Source organism: Amblyraja radiata, chromosome 37 (assembly GCF_010909765.2).
Source record: "Amblyraja radiata isolate CabotCenter1 chromosome 37, sAmbRad1.1.pri, whole genome shotgun sequence".
Taxonomy (NCBI): Eukaryota; Metazoa; Chordata; class Chondrichthyes; order Rajiformes; family Rajidae; genus Amblyraja; species Amblyraja radiata.
The window spans coordinates 16,502,170-16,524,388 of record NC_045992.1 but is presented as its reverse complement, the minus strand read 5'-3'; the positions used below and the strand labels follow the sequence as shown (position 1 = coordinate 16,524,388).

At 46.4% G+C, this 22,219-nt stretch overlaps 1 long non-coding RNA gene across 1 annotated transcript; it reads right to left on the bottom strand.

Moving 5' to 3' along the window:
• Positions 1-85: 85 nt before the first annotated feature.
• Positions 86-14,859, bottom strand: LOC116966445. The gene is made up of 3 exons (XR_004410022.1): positions 14,770-14,859; positions 12,453-12,459; positions 86-100 (listed from the first exon to the last, which is right to left on the bottom strand). It is a non-coding gene; the product is annotated as an uncharacterized LOC116966445 (long non-coding RNA).
• Between the last annotated feature and the right edge of the window lie 7,360 nt (positions 14,860-22,219).

The window sequence follows — 22,219 nt, the reverse complement described above, 5'->3', positions numbered from 1 at the left end:
AAACGCAGGCAGGTGGGACTAGTGCAGCTGGGACATGTTGGCCGGTGTGGGTAAATTGGGCCGAAGGGCCTGTTTCCACGCTGTATCACTCTATGACTCTCTGTATAATGGTGGACTCTGGCCGATCAGTCCATTCTAATCTTATGTGGAATGAAGTTGCTGAAGAATTCCAGGTTCTTCATGAGAAACCAAACAAATCCCAGACCCAATCAAGCCTGTTCCACACAATGACCTTATCGGCTTTGTGTGCTATCTAATCTGTATCAAGCTAAATCACCCACCTGTTTTGTTTATATTCTTATCATTTATCTGGAGCTCAGTCCATGTTCTGGAAATGGCTTTCAATGTTAGTGGACTGTGTTGGGATTGGTCATGGTGTGATACAGTGTGGAAACAGGCCCTTCGGCCCAACTTGACCAACATGTCCCAGCTAGTCCCACCTGCCCAGGTTTGGTCCATATCCCTCCAAACCTGCCCTATCCATGTACCTTTCTTAAATGTTGGGATTGTCCCTGCCTCAACTACCTCCTCTGGCAGCTTGGTCCATACACCCACCACCCTTTGTGTGAAAGTGTTACCCCTCAGATACCTATTAAAACTTTTCCCCTTCACCTTAAACCTATGTCCTCTGGTCCCTAATTCACCCACTCTGGGCAAGAGACTCTGTGCATCTACCCGATCTATTCCTCTCATGGTTTTATACACCTCAATAAGATATCCCTCCTCATCCTCCAGCTCTCCAAGGAATAGAGTCCCAGCCTACTCAACCTCTCCCTGTAGCTAAGACCCTCTAGGCCTGGCAACATCCTTGTAAATCTTTTCCGTACCCTTTCCAGCTTGACAACATATTTTCTATAACACGGTGCCCAGAATGGAACACAATACACTAAATGCGGTCTCACCAACGTCTTGTACAACTGCAACATGACCTCCCAACTCCTATACTCAATAGGTACACAAAAATGCTGGAGAAACTCAGCGGGTGCAGCAGCATCTATGGAGCGAAGGAAATAGGCAACGTTTCGGGCCGAAACGTTGCCTATTTCCTTCGCTCCATAGATGCTGCTGCACCCGCTGAGTTTCTCCAGCATTTTTGTGTACCTTCGATTTTCCAGCATCTGCAGTTCCTTCTTAAACATTCTATACTCAATATTCTAACTGATGAAAGGCAATGTGCCAAAAGCCTTTTTGACCAGCTGAACTACCTGCGACTCCACCTTCAAGGAACCATGCACCTGCACCCTTGGATCCCTCTGCTCTACCACACTACCCAGAGCCCCACCATTTATAGAGAGAGAATGATAGATATGCAAAAAAAGTAATAATGATAAAGGGAACATTGTTAGCTGTTTTTCTAGGTGAGAACGAGAAGCTGGTGTGACTTGGGCGGGGAGGGATGGAGGGCGAGGGAATGCAGGGGTTACTTGAGGTTACAGAGATTGATATTCATACGGCTGGATTGTAAGGCTGGGAGTTAGCTCAGTCAACTTGTCTCCACGTTCATATCTACAACTGCCTGTAACTGGCTCGGTACTTTACAATTTCAGACCTTTGGAGTGGAGTGACATTGGGCGATGAAAGGCGGTTCATTAAATGAAAGATTTAGACGATGCTCGAGGAGCCCATTTGTCTCCCTGGACCAGCTTTTGTGAGCAAGCTTTCCATCGCGAGTGTGTCGAGGGCCACAGAGAAAAGCAACAAAATCATTACGTTAATGGATGCTGGCTCGATTAAGTTCAGTCGCTCTTTGAAACTCACAAAGTAATTTTTCAACTTTTGTCGTCGGCTTTCTCACCGCTTTCAACCTGTCCTCGAGTATCAATGTCTCCGCGGTGCCTCACCATTGATTTGATGTGATGTAATCTTTGCGGACCAACTGAATTTACTGCAGTCCAAACAGGGCAAGATTAAAGTGTGAATGATTTATTAAATTCTGGATCTAAATAAAACTTGGCACACGTTGAATCAGTTTTAATTGCTACCAACAATTTGAATCACTGCTCCCCTTCTCCTTACAGATGAAGTGATAACTCCCCTTTGTTCCACCGCTTCTCCGGCTGAGATTGACGAGCCGAGGGTTTAACACTGTAAGTGCCGGGGGAACAGAAAGGTTTACGTCCCAGCAGAGCGAGATGTCTGTCGGAGAACTCATAAGTTCATGTTCATAAGTGATAGGAGAAGAATTAGGCCATTCGGCCCATCAAGTCTACTCCGCCATTCAATCATGGCTGATCTATCTCTCCCTCCTAACCCCATTCTCCAGCCTTCTCCCCATAAACCCTGACGCCCGGACTAATCAAAAATCTATCTATGTCTGCCTTAAAAATATCCATTGACTTTGCCTCCACAGACGATGAATTCCATAGATTCACCACCTTCTGACTAGAAAAATTCCTTCTCATCTTCCTAAAGGAACATCCTTTAATTCTGAGGCTATGACCTCTGGTCCTAGACTATCCTCCGAATGGAAACATCCTCTCTACATCCACTCCATCCAGGCCTTTCACTATTCGGACTGACCCACTGCAGACTGCAGGAGTACGTGCTGAGGGACGCACTGAAGCTCGGTGCAGCCAACGCCAAGGCTCTGTGGGGGAGGACCGCAGTTCAGGGTCCTTCCATTGCTGGACATTTGGGGGGCAGGGTCCGGTGGGGACACCTCTCAAAGGGAAGGGATATCACCCCAATCAGCCATAGGGATGGCATGGGTGCAAGGGTGTTTTGTGTAAAGACAGATTCGAACAATACTGAGTATGACAATATGGAAATTATGGACATGAATGTATGTTTGCACAGTTTTTGTTTCAGTTTAGTTTGGTTTAGAGATACAGCATGGAAACAGGCCCTTCGGCCCACAGAGTCCGCACTGACCAGCAATCCCCACACACCAGCTCTATCCTACACACACTAAAAATGTTAACAAAGCCAATTAACCTGTACATCTTTGGAGTGTGGGCGGAAAAGTGAAGATCTCAGAGAAAACCTACGCGGTCAGGAGGAGAACGTACAAACAAGCACCTGTAGTCAGGATCGAACCTGGGTCTCTGGCGCTGTAAGGCAGCAACTCTACTGCATTGTTTTGTACATATGCTTTTTGGCACATTGAGGGGCAGGTGGTGGTGGAGAACACCGCTCAGACAAGGGGTGCTTTCATGGGCGCATGGTACAATTAAAGTTTCGGTAACATTGCTAAACATAACACTAATGAATATATGTCTAGACGCTGAGAATGTGGGAAGATTTTTGGCACTGCTCTTGGTTTATATGTATTTTTTGTTATTATTCTCAATAAAGTTTATTTTTGGGGAAAAAAGAATAAGTTCGCCTTCAAATTATTCGGCCAGAATGTCAAATAACTTGTGAAACCGACAATGAATAAGTGGGAGAATCAAAGGTGTTTTTGTGTCCCTGCTCTGCCAGTCTTGTCAAAGACCTCCATCAGTAAAAACAACACAAATTCATTCAGTTAGAGATGTGGATCAACCTCAAGGAACCCATTTGTATCTCTGACCCAAGGGGGCGGCGCGGTGGCGCAGCGGTAGAGTTGCTACCTCACAGCGCCAGAGACCCGGGTTAAATTCTGACTTTGGGTGCTGTCTGTATGGAGTTTGTACCTTCTCCCTGTGACCTGCGTGGGTTCTCTCCAGGTTCCTCCCACACTCCAAGGACGTCCAGGTTTGCACGTTAATTTGCTTTGGTAAAATTATAAATTGTCCCCAACATGTAGGATAGTGCTAGTGATCGCTGGTCGGCGCGGCCTCGGTGGGCTGAAGGGCCTGTTTCTGTGCTGTATCTCTAAACTAAAATTAGCAGTGAGTAAGCCTTTAGAGGATACTAGACTAAGTGGGACCCGTTGGGTCCCAGCTGCACACAGGAGAGCTGGTCCCCCAACGAAATATTCCAGCTCTCCACCAATTCCAATATACACGCACGCACGCGCACACACACACACACACACACACACACACACACACACACACACACACACACACACACACACACACACACACACACACACTCACTCACACACACACACTCACCCACACACACACATACGCTCACACACACTCACACACACTTACACACTCACACACACACACACACACTCACATACACTCACACACATGCTCACACACTCACATACACACTCACACACACACTCACAGACTCACACACTCACACACACATACACATTCACATTCACATATACACTCACACACACACACACTCACACCCACACACACTGACGCACACACCATTTATATGACTGTAAACATTCTTGAATCTACTCACACGGCTGAGCGGGGCCTCTCCACTGTGGGGCTTCTGCAGTCAGCGGCACTTCCACAATCAGCGCGACCTCTGCTCTCACCGGAAATTACGCAATCAGGGCGACCTGTCCACTAAGCGGAAGTTACGAAATGAGCGGGACTTTTGGACTAAATACAGTTGGACCTAATAAAGCATTTATTCCTTCCAAACTCAGTTGGACCTAATAAAGCATTTATTCCTTCCAAAGTCAGATCTAATAAAGCATTGCAGTTTCAAGCACAGGCAGGGCAGCAGGCCAATCAACTCATGACATTGTCATTTCATTTCATTTAATTTCCAATTAAGCATTACACTTTCAAGCACAGGCAGGGCAGCAGGCCAAACAACTCATGACATTGTCAATAAGGGCTAACAAATCATTTATTGCAAGTGCATTGCAGACTCACAGTTCAGTTGATTCACAGCCTAGAATGACAGTCGTGGCCTCTCCCTCGCGATCTTGCAGAGTGACTGCCTCACGTCCAGGCATCCGGGGTTTTATAGTCCTGCCCCAACCGGAAGGAGCGTTACCTTCATCGCGGTGATTGACAGGCGAGAGGACCAATCAGCTGATCTCAAGGTTTTTTAAATTCCCTTAACTTTTTTTATTTTTCATCGATGGGAAAATCCTTGGGGCTGGCCCAGTGGAGGAGGACTGTGAGTAAGATGGTCAAAAATTACAGCGATACAGGGTAGCGTTTAAAAAAAAATCAATATACAGCGCAGACAGGAAGTGGTCAAGATGAGACTTTTAATTATATAGATTCCGATGGACAGGATATACAGTACTTGGATTCAGAAAAGCGCAGACTGATAGCCAGCATGGCATTGCTTGTGGAAAATCGTGTCTCATGAATTTGATTGAGTTTTTAGAAGAGGTGACAAAGAAGATTGATGAGGGTAATGCCGTAAGCATTGTCTACCTGGACTTTAGCAAAGCCTTTTGCAAAGTACCACATGCACTTCGTAAACTGAAACAGACTGGTCGCCAACTCGAACGACTTATAAAGAAATCATCTCTCACAGTCCACCTTGAAGCTTACAAACTCCACCTCACTGACTACAAAGATGCCCTCATTGCTGCAAAATCTGCCTACCTCTCCTCCATATTCACCGATCCCTGCCTAAACCACAGAACCCTCTTCTCCACAGTGGGCAACCTCCTCAAGCCTCGAGCCAACACTCTCCCTACCTCTACTCCGGTTCTCTGCAACTCATTCCTCCACTTTTTCGCTGATAAAATCAGCACCATCTATCAATCTTTATCCCCTGTACCCGACTCCCCAGCATCTACTCCACCACCTACCAAGGCCCCTCCTTTCAACATCTCCACTGACCTCCTTACCCCGCCTCCACACTGCTTCCTCTCCCAGTTTGACCTGGTCACCCCTATTGAAATCTCCAAACTCATCAGCTCTTCCAAACCCACTACCTGCTCCCTCGACCCTCTCCCCACTCCCCTGTTGAAGTCCTGCCTCCCCGTTCTCTGCCCCTACCTCACTAATCTCTTCAACTCCTCATTGTCCCAAGGAATTGTCCCCTCCACTTTCAAAACTGCTGCCGTTACACCAATCTTAAAGAAACCTGGTCTTGATCCCTCCTCTCTCATTAACTACCGCCCAATCTCAAACCTCCCCTTTCTTTCAAAAACCCTGGAGCGTATCGTTGCGTCGCAACTTCATTCCCACCTCCTTGCGTATAACCTACTTGAACCCCTCCAATCTGGCTTTCGCCCCCTCCATAGCACAGAAACTGCTCTCCTCAAAGTCCTCAACGACCTCCTCACCTCTGCTGACACTGGTTCCCTCAACATCCTCATCCTCCTCGACCTGAGCGCAGCCTTCGATACAGTGAACCATAACATCCTGCTCACCAGACTCAAAGACCTCGGCATTGAAGGATCTGCACTCAGCTGGCTCCGTTCCTACCTTTCCAACAGATCCCACTTCATCTCTCTCCACAACCACACCTCTGCTACAGCCGCAGTCACTCAAGGCGTTCCCCAAGGCTCCGTACTCGGCCCCCTCCTCTTCATCATCTACATCCTCCCCCTTGGTCAGATACTCCGCCACTTCAATCTGGACTTCCACTGTTACGCTGATGACACCCAGATTTACCTTGGCACCAAATCCCCCCACAACCCCCCCCTCTCCCATATCAACTCCTGTTTGTCAGCTATAAAAACCTGGATGCAACATAATTTCCTCAAACTCAACAGCGATAAGACAGAATTCCTCCTCATAGGCTCCAAAGCCACACTCAGCAAAATCAATAACCCCACTCTCACCATCGACGGCACCACTGTCTCCCCATCTCCCCAGGCCCACAACCTTGGCGTGATCTTTGATTCCACCCTCTCCCTTGAGCCTCACATCCGCCATGTCATTAAAACCTCCTTCTTTCATCTCCGCAACATCGCCAAACTCAGACCCTCTCTCACACCGCCTGCTGCTGAAAGACTCATCCATGCCATCATCTCCTCCCGACTGGACTATTGCAACTCACTTCTCCTTGGCATAAGCTCCACCTACATCAACCGACTCCAACTGGTCCAGAACGCAGCCGCCCGACTCATCACCCACACCAAATCCTGGCATCACATCACTCCAGTCCTCAAAAAACTTCACTGGCTTCCCATCTCCCACCGGATCACCTACAAAATCCTGATCATCACCTACAAAGCCCTCCACCATCTGGCCCCCCCATATCTCACTGACCTCCTCTCCCCCTACCAACCCTCACGGTCCCTCAGATCCACATCAGCCGGTCTCCTCTCCATCCACAAGTCCAACCTCCGCAGTTTTGGGGACAGAGCCTTCTCCAGGGCAGCTCCCAGGCTCTGGAACTCCCTCCCCCAACTGATCCGCAATTCCGTGTCCCTCACCATCTTCCAGTCCCGCCTCAAGACCCATCTCTTCACCACTGCCTATCCTTAGCCCCACGTCCCCGTCCCTTTTCATCTGTGCATTAATTGCCTCATACTGTGTTTTGTATTGAATTCTGTCTTTACTTTGTGTACTAGTCATGTCTCTACTATTTATTTCATTCCCCTTACATGTTTTTCCTCTACATGCTCAATTTTTGTAAGGTGTCCTTGAGACTCTTGAAAGGCGCCCATAAATAAAATTTATTATTATTATTATTATGTAGGCTGGTCTGAAAGGTTGGATCACATAGGACCAAAATTAACAAAGTTTAATTTAGTTTAGTTTAAAGTTTATTGTCACATGTACCGAGTTACAGTGAAAACATTTTGTTGGGTGCTAACCAGTCAGCGGAAAGACAGTACATGATAACAATCGAGCCATTTACAGCGAAATAAATGCATGATAAGGGAATATCATTTAGTGCAAGGTAGAGCAAGTAAAGTCCGATCAATGATAGTCCGAGGGTCACCAATGAGGTAGACAGGAGTTCAGGACTGCTCTCTAGTTGTGGTAGGAGACAGAGGACAATGGTACATGGTAGATGGTATAGGAACAGTGAAGAAGATTACCGAAGATTGCAACAGGATCTAGATGACCTGGGGAAATGAGCTAAGGAATGGTAGATGGAATTTAACTCAGACAAGCGTGAGGTGCTGCATTTTGGTAAGTTAAACTAAGACAGGACTTCCATCGTAAATAGTAGAGCCATTGAGATTGTTGCAGAATGGAGAGATGGTCGGCACGGCGGTGCAGAGGTAGAGCTACTGTCTTACAGCGCCAGAGATCCAGGTTCGATCCTGATTACAGGTGCTTGTCTGTACAGAGTTTGTAGATTCTCCCTGAGATCTTAGGTTTCCTTCCACATTCCAAAGTACAGGTTTGTAGGTTAATTGGCTTGGTATAAATGTAAAATTGTCCCGAATGTCTGTAGGGAAGTGTTAATGTGCGGGGATCGCTGGTCGGTGCGGACTCAGTGCAGCGAAGGGCCTGTTTCCGTGCTGTATCTCTAAACTAAACTAAACTAAACTAAACTAAACTAAACTAAACTAAACTAAACTAAACTAAACTAAACTAAACTAAACTAAACTAAACTAAACTAAACTAAACTAAACCGATAGGTACGAGAATGATCCCAGGAATGAGTCGGTTAACATATGATGAGTGTTTGATGGCACGTGGCCTTTACTCGCTGGAGTTTAGAAGGATGAGGAGGGACCTCATTGAAACTTACTGAAAACTGAAAGGCCTGGATAGAGTTATAGTTACAGTTTAGTTTATTGTCACATGTTGAGTGAAATAATTTTGTTGCATGCTATCCACTCAGCAGAAACACAATACGTAATTACAATCGAGCCATACACAGTGTACGGACACGTGATAATGGAATGACGTTTAGTGCAAGGTAAAGCCAGCAAAGTTTGATCAAGGATAGTCTGAGGGTCACCAATGAGGTAGATTGCAGTTCAGGACCGCTCTCTAGTTGTGGTAGGATGATTCAGTTGCCTGATAACAGCTGGGAAAAAACTGTCCCTGAATCTTTCCACCCCCCCCTCCCAAGAAGGGTTACGACCCAAAATGTCGCCTATTCCTTTTCTCCATAAATGCTGCCTCACCCGCTGAGTTTCTCAAACATTTTTTGTTTACCTTGATTCTGGAGGTGTGCGTTTTCACACTTCTACGCCTTTTGCCTGATGGGAGAGGAGAGAATACGGGAGTGGCCAGGGCGCGACGTCCTTTGAGTATGCTGCTGGCCTTGTCGAGGCAGCGTGAGGTATAAATGGAGTCAATAAAAAAGGAGGTTGGTTTGTGTGATGGTCTGGGCTGCATCCACAATTTGCTGCCATTTCTTGTGGTCTTGGATGGAGCTGTTCCCAAACCAAGCTGTGATGCATCATGATAAAATGCTTTCTACGGTGCATCTATAGAAGTTGGTGAGAGTTGCTTTCTTGCTCGTTGCTTCAATATGGGTGGTCCAGGAGAAGTTGTTGGTGAGTTGTTGGAGAAGTGAATGTGGAGAGGATGTTTCCACTAGTGGGAGAGTCTAGGGCCAGAGTTCATAGCTTCAGAATAAAAGGAAGTTTCTTTTGGAAGGAGATGAGGAGCAATTTCTTTAGTCAGAGAGTGGTGAATCTGTGAAATTTATTGCCACAGAAGTCAATGGATATTTTTGAAGCAGAGATAGATAGATTCTTGATTAGTGCAGGTGCCCCCTCTCCCATTGATCAAAATGTACAGAAGTGTGAAAACACACACCTCCGGATTCAGGGACAGTTTCTTCCCAGCTAGGGAGCAGTCCTGAAATAATATCTACTTCATTGGAGTCCCTCAGACTATTTTTGATCGGACTTTACTGGACTTTATCTTGCACTAAACGCTATTCACGTTATTCCCTTATCATGTACACTGTAAATGGCTCGATTGTAATCACGTATTGTCTTTCCGCTGACTGGTTAGCACGCAACAAAAGCTTTTCACACGTGACAATAAACTAAACTAAACTAAACTGCCCTGTCCTCCCATGGACCTTAGTTACGATCAGATCTTACATCTCGTGACTCAGAGGCAGCGTTCCAGAGTTTAGTTTAGTTTAGTTTGGAGATGTAACGTGGAATCTGGCCCTATGGCCCACCGAGTCTGAGCCGACCAGCAGTATTCTACACACCAAGGACAATTTACAACTCAGGTCAATTAACCTACAAACCTGTACGTCTTTGGAGTGTGGGGAAACCGAAGATCTCGGAGAAAACCCACGCAGATCACGGGGAGAACGTACAAACTCCGTACAGAGAGCACCCGTAGTCAGGATCGAACCCGGGTCTCCGGCGCTGCATTCGCTGTAAGGCAGCAACTCTACCGCTGCGCCACTGTGACCGATTAAAAGAGAAATGGGATACAAGCGACACAAAGAACCGTGTCAAGTCAAGTCAAGTGAGTGTCAAGTGAGTTTATTGTCATGTGTCCCTGTATAGGACAATGAAATTCTTGCTTTGCTTAAGCACACAGAATATAGTAGGCATTTACTACAAAACAGATAAATCGCACATGCTCTCTGGAGAAGGGTCCTGTCCTAAAACACCACCTATCCATGTTCTCCACAGATGCTCCACGACCCGCTGAGTTACTCCACTACTTTGACTTTTTTTAACGGAATATAGGATGTCAGATTGGGTAACACTTGGCTGTAATCGAGCTACAATGAGCATGTGCAGGAAGGAACAGCAGACACTGGTTTACACCAAAGATAGACACAAAAAGCTGGAGTAACTCAACGGGTCAGACTGCATCTCTGGAGAGAAGGAACGGGCGATGTTTGGGGTCGAGACCCTTCTTCAGACTGAGAGTCAGGGGAAAGTGAAATGAGAAATAACGAGGTGATATTAAAACAAAACAAATGAAAGATATGCACAAAAAGTAAAGACTTTAAAGGAAACAGGCCAATGATTATATTTGTCCCTATTTCAGTCAGTTGCGATCTATTCACTAACAATGGAAACACAATGGTAGGTAGACAAAAATTCTGGAGAAACTCAGCGGGTGAGGCAGCATCTATGGAGCGACCCAAGAGTCTCGACCTGAAACGTCACCTATTTCTTCGCTCCATAGATGCTGCCTCACCCACTGAGTTTCTCCAGCTTTTTTGTCCACCTTCGATTTTCCAGCATCTGCAGTTCTTTTTTAAACAAAACACAATGGTATGTAAGTCCCTCTACCTCCTCTCTAAACTCCATCCAGGGACCCCAGCAGTCATTTCCAAGAGAGACAGAGGTTCATGTACACCTCGTCTAACCTCATCTACTGCATCGGGTGTTCCCGATGCACCCCCCTGCACATCAGCGAGACCAAGCGTAGACTGTTTCGCCAAAAAACTGGCGCTCGGTACGTCAAGGCCTGCAGGAGCTCCCCGTTGCTAAGTTTTTTAACTGCCCTTCCCATTCCCACACTAACCTCCTCCATTGCTAGAATGGAATGAATACTTTATTATCACACCCAAGGTATGCGAATAGTCGCCACATAAAGGGTGCTAATAAAGGTAGAAATTACGCCCGCGCTGGCACCTCCTTTGTTCTCCCCCCTCCCCTGTCTCTCTCCGTCTCCCCGCACCGGCTCCCCTATTATTCCCCCCCCGACAGCCCCCCCACGCCGGGTCCTCAATTGTTCATTGTTCTTCCTCCTCCCTCACTGCAGTCCACCCCCGCAGGGACTGCCATTGTTCTTCCTCGTCCATCCATCACGTTGGTTCTCACGAGGCCACATGCAAATTACATGCAAATCACATGCAAATCACATGCAAACTGGAGGAACAGCACCTCCTAATCCAACACAACAGCATGAATATTGGAATTATCTGCATGACCCATGCCCATCTCCCTTCTTTCCACAACCTAACGTTAAGTTGCAACTTTACAAAACACTAGTTAGACTTCACTTGGAGTGTTATGTGCAGTTTGGGTCACCAAACTGTGTGAAGGATACGGTTGCATTGGAGAAAGAGCAGAAGTGATTCACCAAGATGTTAGACACAAATGCTGGAGTAACTCAGCGGGTCAGGCAGTATTTTTGTGGAACTTGAAATGTCAGATGGAAATTTTCGCACTGTGTACACATTGTATATATTTATTACTTGAACAGGGGCCACAGAGTTGCACTGGTGGGGGACTGTTTGGTGAAATTTGACAAATGTAAAAAAATTGTACTGGAAAAAGTTTGTATAGTCTCCGAAAATGTCGGATGAATTTTGTTTGAATGGTTCAGAAATTGTATATATTTACCAATTGAATAAAGTATATTTTGAAATTAAAAAAAAAAAAAAAAAAAAGGGTCAGGCAGTATCTCTGGAGAAAAAGGATGGGTGACGTTTCGGGTCTGGACTCTTCTTCAGACTCTTGCTATCATTCGTGTCTGAAGAAGGGTACCGCCCGAAAACGTCACCTTCTCTTTTCCTCCAGAGATGCTGCCTGACCCGCTGTGTTACTCCAGCGTTTTGTGTCTATCTTTGGTATAAACCAGCATCTGCTGTTCCTTCCTACACATATTCTCTTCACCAAGACATTGTCTGGTTTGGAGGACTTCAGTTTAGTTTAGGAAAGAAATGCAGATGCTGATTTAGTTTAGTTTAGTTTAGAGATACAGCGCGGAAACGGGCCCTTTGGCCCACCAAGTCCGCGCCGACCAGTGATCCCCGCATATTAACTCTATCCTACATGCACCAGGGACAATTTACCTTTATACCAAGCCAATTAACCTACAAACCTGTACGTCTTTGGAGTGTGGAAGGAAACCGAAGATCTTGGAGAAAACCATGCAGGTCACATGGAGAAAGTACAAACTTCATACACAGACTGCACCTAGAAAATTAGAAACATGAAAACATAGAAACTTAGAAACATAGAAAATAGTGCAGGAGGAGGCCATTTGGCCCATTGAACAGGTACCACCATTTAATATGATTGACGCCGATCATCCAAAATCAGTACCCCGTTCCTGCTTTTTCCCCATATACCTTGATTCCGTTAGCCCTAAAAGCTATTTCTAACTCTCTCTTGAAAATATCCAGTGAATTGGCCTCCACTGCCGTCTATGGCAGAGAATTCCACAGATTCACAACTCAACGTGAATTTTATTTCCTCATCTCGGTCCTAAATGGCCTACCCCTTATTCTTAAACTGTGACCTCTGGTTCTGGACTCCCCCAACATCGGGAACATTTTTCCATGTCCAATCCCTTAATAATTTTATATGTTTCTATAAAATTCCCTCTCATCCTTCTAAATTCCAGTGAATACAAGCCCAGGTGACCCATTCTTTCATCATATGTCAGTACCACCATCCCGGGAATTAACCTGGTGAACCTATGCTGCACTCCCTCAATAGTAATAATGTCCTTTCTCAAATTAGGAGAACAAAACTGCACACAATACTCCAGGTGTGGTCTCGCCAGAGCCCTGTACAACTGCAGTAGGATCTCCTTGCTCCTATACTCAAATCCTCTCATTATGAAGGCCAAAATGCCATTAGCTTTCTTCACTGCCTGCTGTACCTGCATGCTTACTTTCTACCACTCTACCACTACACCACTGTGCCACCCCTAGTTCTGGGGAGAGATTAGATAGGCTGGGCTTGTTTTCACTGTAGGCCAATGCTATTGGGCATTTGAACGCTTGAATCGCTGAGGCAATTTGGAATATGGACCAAGTTCACACTTTCATAAGTGACAGGAGCAGAATGAGGCCATTCGGCCCATCAAGTCTACTCTGCCATTGACGATTTGCCTTTCTCAATCTCATTCTTCTGCCTTTCCTCTGTAACCTTTGACACCCCTTCCAAATCAAGATCCTCTCAATCTACACTTTGAAAATACATGATGATTTGACCTCCATAGCAGTCTGTAGCAATGAATTCCACAGATTCACCACCTTCTGTGGAAGAAATTCCTCCTCATCACCTTTCTAAAGGTACGTCCTTTTACTCTGTGGCCTCTTGTCCTAGGCTCTCCCACTACTGGAAAAATCATATAACCATATAACCATATAACAGCACGGAAACAGGCCATCTCGGCCCTTCAAGTCCGTGCCGAACACTTATTTTCCCCTAGTCCCATCTACCTGCACTCAGATCATAACCTTCCATTCCTTTCCCGTCCATATACCTATCCAATATATTTTTAAATGATAAATCCTCTCCACGTCCACTCTATCCAGTCCTAACATAATTCGGAAAGTCTCAATGAGGTCACCCCCTCATCCTTCTAAGCCCCAACGGGCACAGGCCCAGTGCCGTCAAACGCTCATCGTACGTTAACCCACTTCAACCCCGAGGATCGTCCCGTGCAGACCCATGCTGGAGATGCGACACGGTAATCTCGCATCCGAATCCGCGTTGAACGCATGAGATGCGGCGCGGATCTGTCCTCCTGAGCCCTGCGCGCTTTCGCAGAGAGTACAGAGAGTACAGCGCAGCATAGAACCTGACGCAAGTGAGCGAAGCCTATTCACTGCTGTCAAAACAGATGGCAGCAAATGGCACAAAATCATACAGGCATGATGTCAGTTCATAGCATCTTGTCGACATACTTGATTTAATCATCTCGCAGCCGATTCCGCTTGTGAACCCATATGGTCGCGGAGCCAAATGAACCTCTTAGATTGCATTTACAATCTGGCACTTTAATCATTGCGAACAGTGATAAAAGAGCAGAGTCTTGGCACAGGGAACGCAGGCAGCGATATAAAGGGAAAAGCTTTGAAACTTTTGACAGGTCGGAACAAAAGTGTGTGGCAGGCAGGTAGAGCACTCAAACTATTTGTCTCCTCAAAGAGAAACTTTTAACTGCGCTGTAACGCACTCTGATTCCCCCCCCCCCCCCCCACAAGATTGCATCATTTTGATTCCCCTTCATTTTATCACAGTATGGCTTTTTGATGGTATGATAATTCATTGCTGAGTTCTCATTTACCCCCTGCTGTGAGTTGGCTGCGCACTGCAATTTTTAAACCAGAGGGGGAAAATATTTTAAAGGCAGCCAGTGCCGTTACTGCAAGGATGGAAAGTGGCATTTATATATATTTTCCAACCTCAATCTGTTTCTTTCCTGTTGCAGTAAGTTAGAGTCATAGAGTGATACAGTGTGGAAACAGTCCCTTCGGCCCAACTTGCCCACACCGGCCAACAATGTCCCAGCTACACTAGTCCCACTTGCCTGCGCTTGGCCCATATCCCTCCAAACCTGTCCTATCCATGTACCTATCTAACTGTTTATTAAACTATGGGATAGTCCCAGCCCCATCTACCTCCTCTGGAAGCTTATTCCATACACTCACTAGCCTTTGTGTGAAAAAGTTACCCCTCGGATTCCTATTAAATCTTTTCCCCTTCACCTTAACCCTACAGTATGTCCTCTGGTCCTCGATTCCCCTACTCTGGGCAAGAGATTCTGTGTATCTACCCGATCTATTCCTCTCGTGATTTTGAACCTCCATAAGATCACACCTCATCCTCCTGCGCTCCATGGAGCAGAGACCCTGCTCCTCTGGGTTTCCTCTGGGTGCTCCGGTTTCTTCCTCTCATCCCAAATTATGCGGGTGTTTGAAGGTTAATTGGCTTCTGTAAAGTGTCCCTAGTGTGTAGGATAGAGCTAGTATACGGGTGATTGTTGGTGTGCGCGGACTCGATGGGCCGAAGGGCCTGTTTCAACGCTGTATCTCTGAACTAAACTAAACTAAACTAAACTAAAGTCACTGCCGGAGCCTCGCTACAGGAAGCTTGTTATTAAGTTGGAAAGGGTGAAAGAAAAGATTCACCAGGAATCACCAGGATCCACAGTGGCGCAGCAGTAGAATCGCTGCCTTACAACGGTTGCAGCGCCGTGACACGGGTTCGATCCCGACTACGGGTGCTGTCTGTACGGAGTTTGTACGTTCTCCCTATGACCTGCATGAGTTTTCTCTGAGATCTTCGGTTTCCTCCCACACTCCATAGACGTACCGGTAAGTAAATTAATTGGCTTGGTATAAATTAAACAGGCTTGGTATAAGTGTAAATTGTCCCTCGTGTGGGGTGGGAGATTGCAACCTTCATGTGGTCCGCCCTGCTTCGACGAATGTAATCAACCTGGCGTGCACAATCAGATAACATCAAATAGAACAAAGGTACACACAATTGCTGGGGAAACTCAGCGGGTGCAGCAGCATCTATGGAGCGAAGGAAATAGGCGACGTTTCGGGCCGAAACCCTTCTTCAGACTGATGGGGGGTGGGGAAAGAAAGAAGGAAAAGGGGAGGAGGAGGAGCAGCCCGAGGGCGGGCGGATGGGAGGGTGGGAGGAGACAGCTAGAGGGTTAAGGAAGGGGAGGAGACAGCACGGGCTAGTTATTGCGGACTGAGCGGAGGTGTTCGGCGAAACGATCGCCCAACCTACGCTTGGTCTCACCGATGTAAATGAGCTGACATCAGTCCGCAATAACCTACCTGACCTCCCGGTGGCTCAGCACTTCAACTCCCCATCCCATTCCCAATCCGACCTCTCTGTCCTGGGTCTCCTCCATTGCCAGAGTGAGCAACAGCGGAAATTGGAGGAACAGCACCTCATATTCCGTCTGGGGTCCTTGCGTCCTTATGGCATTAACATTGAATTCTCCCAATTTGGCTAGCCCGTGCTGTCTCCTCCCCTTCCTTAACCCTCTAGCTGTCTCCTCCCACCCTCCCATCCGCCCGCCCTCGGGCTCCTCCTCCTCCTCCCCTTTTCCTTCTTTCTTTCCCCACCCCCCATCAGTCTGAAGAAGGGTTTCGGCCCGAAACGTCGCCTATTTCCTTCGCTCCATAGATGCTGCTGCACCCGCTGAGTTTCCCCAGCAATTGTGTGTACCTTCGATATTCCAGCATCTGCAGTTCCCTTTTGAACATCAAATAGAACAAGTTGTCCTCCAACTTTAGGCTGTGCACATCATACGCAAGTAGAAGAAGAAGTCCCTAGTGTGTGAAGGATAATATTAATATGCGGGGTTTGCTGGTCGGCGCGGACCCAGTGGGCCGAAGGGCCTATTTTTGCACCGTATCTCTAAACTAAACTAAACTATAGGTAGGTTTACAGGCTAGAGTTATAGGGAGAGTTTGGAAAGGCTGGCCCTTGAGCTTAGAAGGATGATGGGTGACCTTACTGACATGTACTAATGAATCTTTTTACTGGGGTAGAGGATTCTAAAACTAGAGGCCAATAGGCTTAATGAGAGAGGGGAGAGATTTAAGAGAAACCTCAGGAGCAACCTGTTCACTAAAGGTCACTTAAAATTGGAGAATTCAATGTTCAGGCATTGGGTTATAAGATACCCAAGTGGAATATGAGTTGCTGCTCATCTAGTTTGCTTGTGACCTCACCCTGACATTGGAGGAGACTCCAGCAGGTCTGGATTCACCCGCGAATGATATTTGGAGACATTAATGTTTAAAGTGGCTCCGAGGCGACAAACTATTCTTTACCCCTTGAAATGCTGACGAATCCAAATGTTCTCCCCCTCAAACACCATTGTGTGTGGATGATCAATCATCAGGCAGAATGACATTTCATCAATGGCTATGGGCTGGGTAACTCATGGACTTGCAACAAACCTACTGGATGGAGACGCCACCATCAAAAGGGTGCGGAAGTAGTCAAGTCAGCCGCATGTGGAAAGACATGGAGACTCCTTGATGTATTGATAACATGAGGGCCAACTTGTAGGGTTGTCATCTGTTGTACTGTACGAAGATAGGAGTGGAGCTGTGAGGAGTGTGTAGGAAGGAACTGCAGATGCTGGTTTACACAGAAGACACACACAAAATGCTGGAGGAACTCAGTGGGTCAGGCAACATCTCGGGCGAGAAGGAATGGGTGATGTTTGGGGGCATTGAAGGAAGGAGAGACCTCATAGATACATAGATGCAAGAGTAGTCCATTCGGCCCTTCGAGCCAGCACCGCCATTCAATGTGATCATGGCTGATCATCCACAATCAGCACCCCGTTCCTGTCTTCTCCCCATATCCCTTGATTCCGCTAGCCCTAAGACCTCCATCTAACTCTCTTGAAAGCATTCTGTGAATCGGCCTTCACTGCCTTCTGAGGCAGAGAATTCCACAAATTCACAACTCTGTGTGAAAAAGTTTTTCCTCATTTCAGTTCTTAATGGCATACCCCTTATTCTTAAACTGTGACCCCTGGTTCTGGACTCCCCCAACATCGCAAACATGTTTCCTGCCTCTAGTGTGTCCAATCCCTTAATAATTTAAAATGTTTATATAAGATCCCCTCTCAACCTTCTAAATTCCAGTGAATACAAGCCCAGTCGTTCCATTCTTTCATCATATGACAGTTCCGCCATCCCGGTAATTAACCTCGTGAGCCTATGTTGCACTCCCTCAATAGCAAGAATGTCCTTCTGCAAATTAGGAGACCAAAACTGCAGACGATACTGCAGGTGCGGTCTCACCAGGGCCAAGAAAAGCTGCAGAAGGACCTCGTTGCTCCTTTACTCAAATCCTCTCGTTATGAAGGCCAACATGCCATTAGCTTTCTTCACTGCCTGCTGTACCAGCCTGCTTACTTTCAGTGACTGGTGTACAAGGACACCCAGGTCTCGTTGCACTTCCCCTTTTCCTAATCTGACACCATTCAGATAATGTGTAGTTTACACCACAGTGGTATGAACATTGACTTCTCTAACTTCAGATAGCCCTTGCTTTCTCTCTCCATCCCCTTCCCCTTCCCAGTTCTCCCACTAGGCTTACCGTCTCCGACTACATTCTATCTTTGTCCCGCCCCCTCCCCTGACATCAGTCTGAAGAAGGGTCTCAACCCGAAACGTCGCCCATTCCTTCCCTCCAGAGACACTGCCTTACCCGCTGAGTTATTCCGGCATTATGTGTCCACAATTCAGATAATAATCTGCCTTCTTGTTCTTGCCACCAAAGTGGATAACCTTTTTGAGGCAGCGACTCTTGTAGATCCCTTTCACAGTGGGTGATAATTTTAAGCATCGATAATATTTGTCGACCTCACTTATAAAATGCGCAGTCAAAAAGTGAGTTAAAATAAAGGCTGCCGCCATGAGTAAGTGTTGTCCTTCCTCATGTCCTGTTCATCTTGTTTTAGTCTTGCTGCAGCAGTTTGTGAGCTACCTGTAACACTGGCTCCACCCAGAGCCTTGACGTACTTGGTTTACCAAGGGACTGCATGATTTGCATTATCCTAATGGGCCTTGGAACCCTTTCCTGGAACTTGTTAACTCTCTTAACTTGTTTCCTGACTCGGAAGAGGACTGAGTGCCCTCTATCACAGCTCTGTCTTATTGCAGCTGCTATCCCCTCAACCCCTCCCCCCCCCCCCCCCCCCCCCCCCCCCCCCCCCTCCACTCCCCACCTTTTTTTTTTTCTTTTTTTTTTTTCTTTCTTATTTTAATTTTATTTTTTAAAAATTTATTTTTATCGTATTTGAGTGGATGTGTACGTATGTGAGTGTTGTTTGTCCCCGGGTGGCGAGGGTGGGTAAGGGTAAGGGTAAGGGTTTTGAGGGTCGTTTACATACTGTTGTACAATTATGTCCTGATTATCACTGTCTGTTATCATTGTATGTATGCAAACTGCTGTTAAATTCAAAATTCAAATAAAAAGATTTAAACTAATGGGCCTGTCCCACACACAACTTTTTCAGCGACTGCCGGCGACCAGAAAGACGCTACGACTCTTTGGGCGACTGTGGAGACTACTCACGACCATACAGGCGACACCCTGGTGACATGTCGCGGGGTGGTTGTGAGTAGTCGCTCAAAGATTTGTACCTTGTTCTGGTCGCCGCTGGATTTTCAACATGTTGAAAATTTTCGGCGACCTGCAGCGACCTATGACGGGTGCTGGCAGTCGCCGAAAAATCCGCGTAAGTGGAACAGGCCCATAAGTCCACTCCAGAGTCACACGTGATCCATACCAGGCCTCTAGGGCAAAAATTGGCAACAGAAACAAAAATTCTTGCCAAAGATTTCCAGTCATTTGTGAATTTGTTTGTGCACTGAGAGCACCTACACCAGGCACTGCCTTAAGATGGCGGCATCTATCATCAAGGGTCCTCTCCATCCGAGCCGTGGCCTCTTCTCACTGCTGCCGTCGGGCAGGAGGTACAGATGCATGAAATCCCTCACCACCAGGTTCAGGATTAGTTACTTTCTTACAACCAAACTGCTGAACCTCAGTTTAGAGATACAGCACCGAAACAGGCCCTTCGGCCCACCGCATCCATGCCGACCAGCGATTCCGGTACACTAGCACTATACTACACACACCCAAGGGACAATGTCCAATTTTTCCGAAGCCAATTATCCAACAAAGCTGTACGTACTTGGAGTGTGGGAGGAAACTGGAGATCCCGGAGAAAACCCACGTGGTCACAGGGAGAACGTACAAACCCCATACCGACAGCACCCATAGTAAGGATGTACCGGGGTCTCTGGCGCTGTGAGGCAGCAACTCTACCGCTGCGCCACCGTGCTGTTCATAACTCTAGTAAACTCAAAATTATAAAGCCTGGTTAAAATATAATATGCCAGATAGAAGCATTAGCATGCATGCATATTAATACAAATGCAAATTAATATAAATGCAAATGGACTTCATTGGACATTATTATCAACATGATACATATAGTGAGTCAGAAGTCATAGCCGATATCTATCTGTGGATGCTAAATATGCCATCTGCATACAATGGCGTCTTGCGCTTCTTGTGCTTCTTGTGCGTGGTGGCGGAAAGTAAGTAAGTTTATTGGCCAAGTATTCACATACAAGGAATTTGCCTTGGTGCTCAGCCCACAAGTAACAACATGACATATATTGACAGTTACGAATGACTCAGAAAACACTAAACATTAATAATAATAAAACATTAATGATAAAACACCATTGATCAAGCATGTAAACCATCAAAAAACCAGATCAAAGGGAGGCTACAGATTTATGGCTGTTGAATAGAGCAACTACTCGTGGATAAAAACTGTTTTTATGTCTGGCTGTGGCAGCTTTGACAATCCGGAGTCGCCTTCCAGAGGGAAGTGATTCAAAGAGTTTGTGGCCAGGGTGAGAGGGGTCAGAGATGATCTTGCCCGCTCGCTTCCTGGCCCTTGCAGTGTACAGTTCATCAATGGAGGGTAGGTTGCAGCCAACAACCTTCTCTGCTGATCGGACGATTCTCTGCAGCCTCCAGATTGGTGGAAACAGGGCCACGACGTGAACGCTCTTTTCTTGAACCCTCCAGAGATGCTGAGATACACCAACACATTGTGTCTATTTTTGTTAAACCAGCATCTGCAGTTCCTTGTGTCACTGTAGGAAGGAACTGCAGATGCTGGTTTACATCGAAGATAGACACACTATGCTGGAGTAACTCAGTGGATCAGGCAGCATCTCGGGAGAAAAGGAATCGGTGACTTTTCAGGTCGAGACCCTTCTTCAGATGGTTTCTGAGACTATTTATTTTGCTGTCACTGGACCTTGCATAGTGCAGTACTCTCACCTCTCTGGGGTGTAGGTTATATAGGAGTATACAGTGGTGTAGAGCTAACTAAATGTGTAAGAAGGAAATGCAGATGCTGGTTCATAATGAAGATAGACATAAAATGCTGGTGTAACTCAGCGGGACAGGCAGCATCTCTGGATGAAAGGAATGGGTCGAGACCAATCTTCAGACTGAGAGTCAAGGGAGAAGAGCAAGGCACAGAGATAAAGAAGGGTAAAGGTGTGAAGACGAGACATCAAAGGAGATGCAGTTCAAGGAAAGAGTAGAATTAACTCGAAGGTGACAACGAAGCATACAGAGATAAAATTTAATCAGGAGGACAGTTAGACTGGTCGGCGAATTAGGAAGGGGGAGGGATGGAGAGAGAGGGAAAGCAAGGGTCACTTGAAGTTAGAGAAGTCAATGTTCATACCGCTGCGGATGTCCACTTGGTAAAATCCGGAAGTCTTTGTACCGGTCCTTTTGTAAATCTGTATGATATCTACATTGATCTCGCTTTCTTAACATTTGTTGTTACATCTCCAACTATTTCCTTTTTCTCAGTTCTTGCTGAGTTCATGTTGAGAATGATGGTCATGCTTGACTCTACCTTCGGACAATATCTTCTTACAACAATAAGAAGCACTTTACCGGGATGCATCACAGCATGGTTTGGGAACAGCTCCATCTAAGGCTGCAAGAAATTGCAGAGAGTTGTGGACACAGCCCAGGCTATCACGCAAACCAACCTCCCTTCCACTGAATCCTTTGACACCTCATGCTGCCTCGGCAAGGCCAGCAGCATAATCAAGGACGAGTCGCACCCCTCTTCTCCCCTCCCATCAGGCAAGAGGTACAGAAGTGTGGGAACGCACACCTCCAGATTCAGGGACAGTTTCCATAAATACAGTTAATGCCCTTTATCCTGTATCTGTACCCTGTGGATGTCTTACTGTAAGTGTAATCATGTAT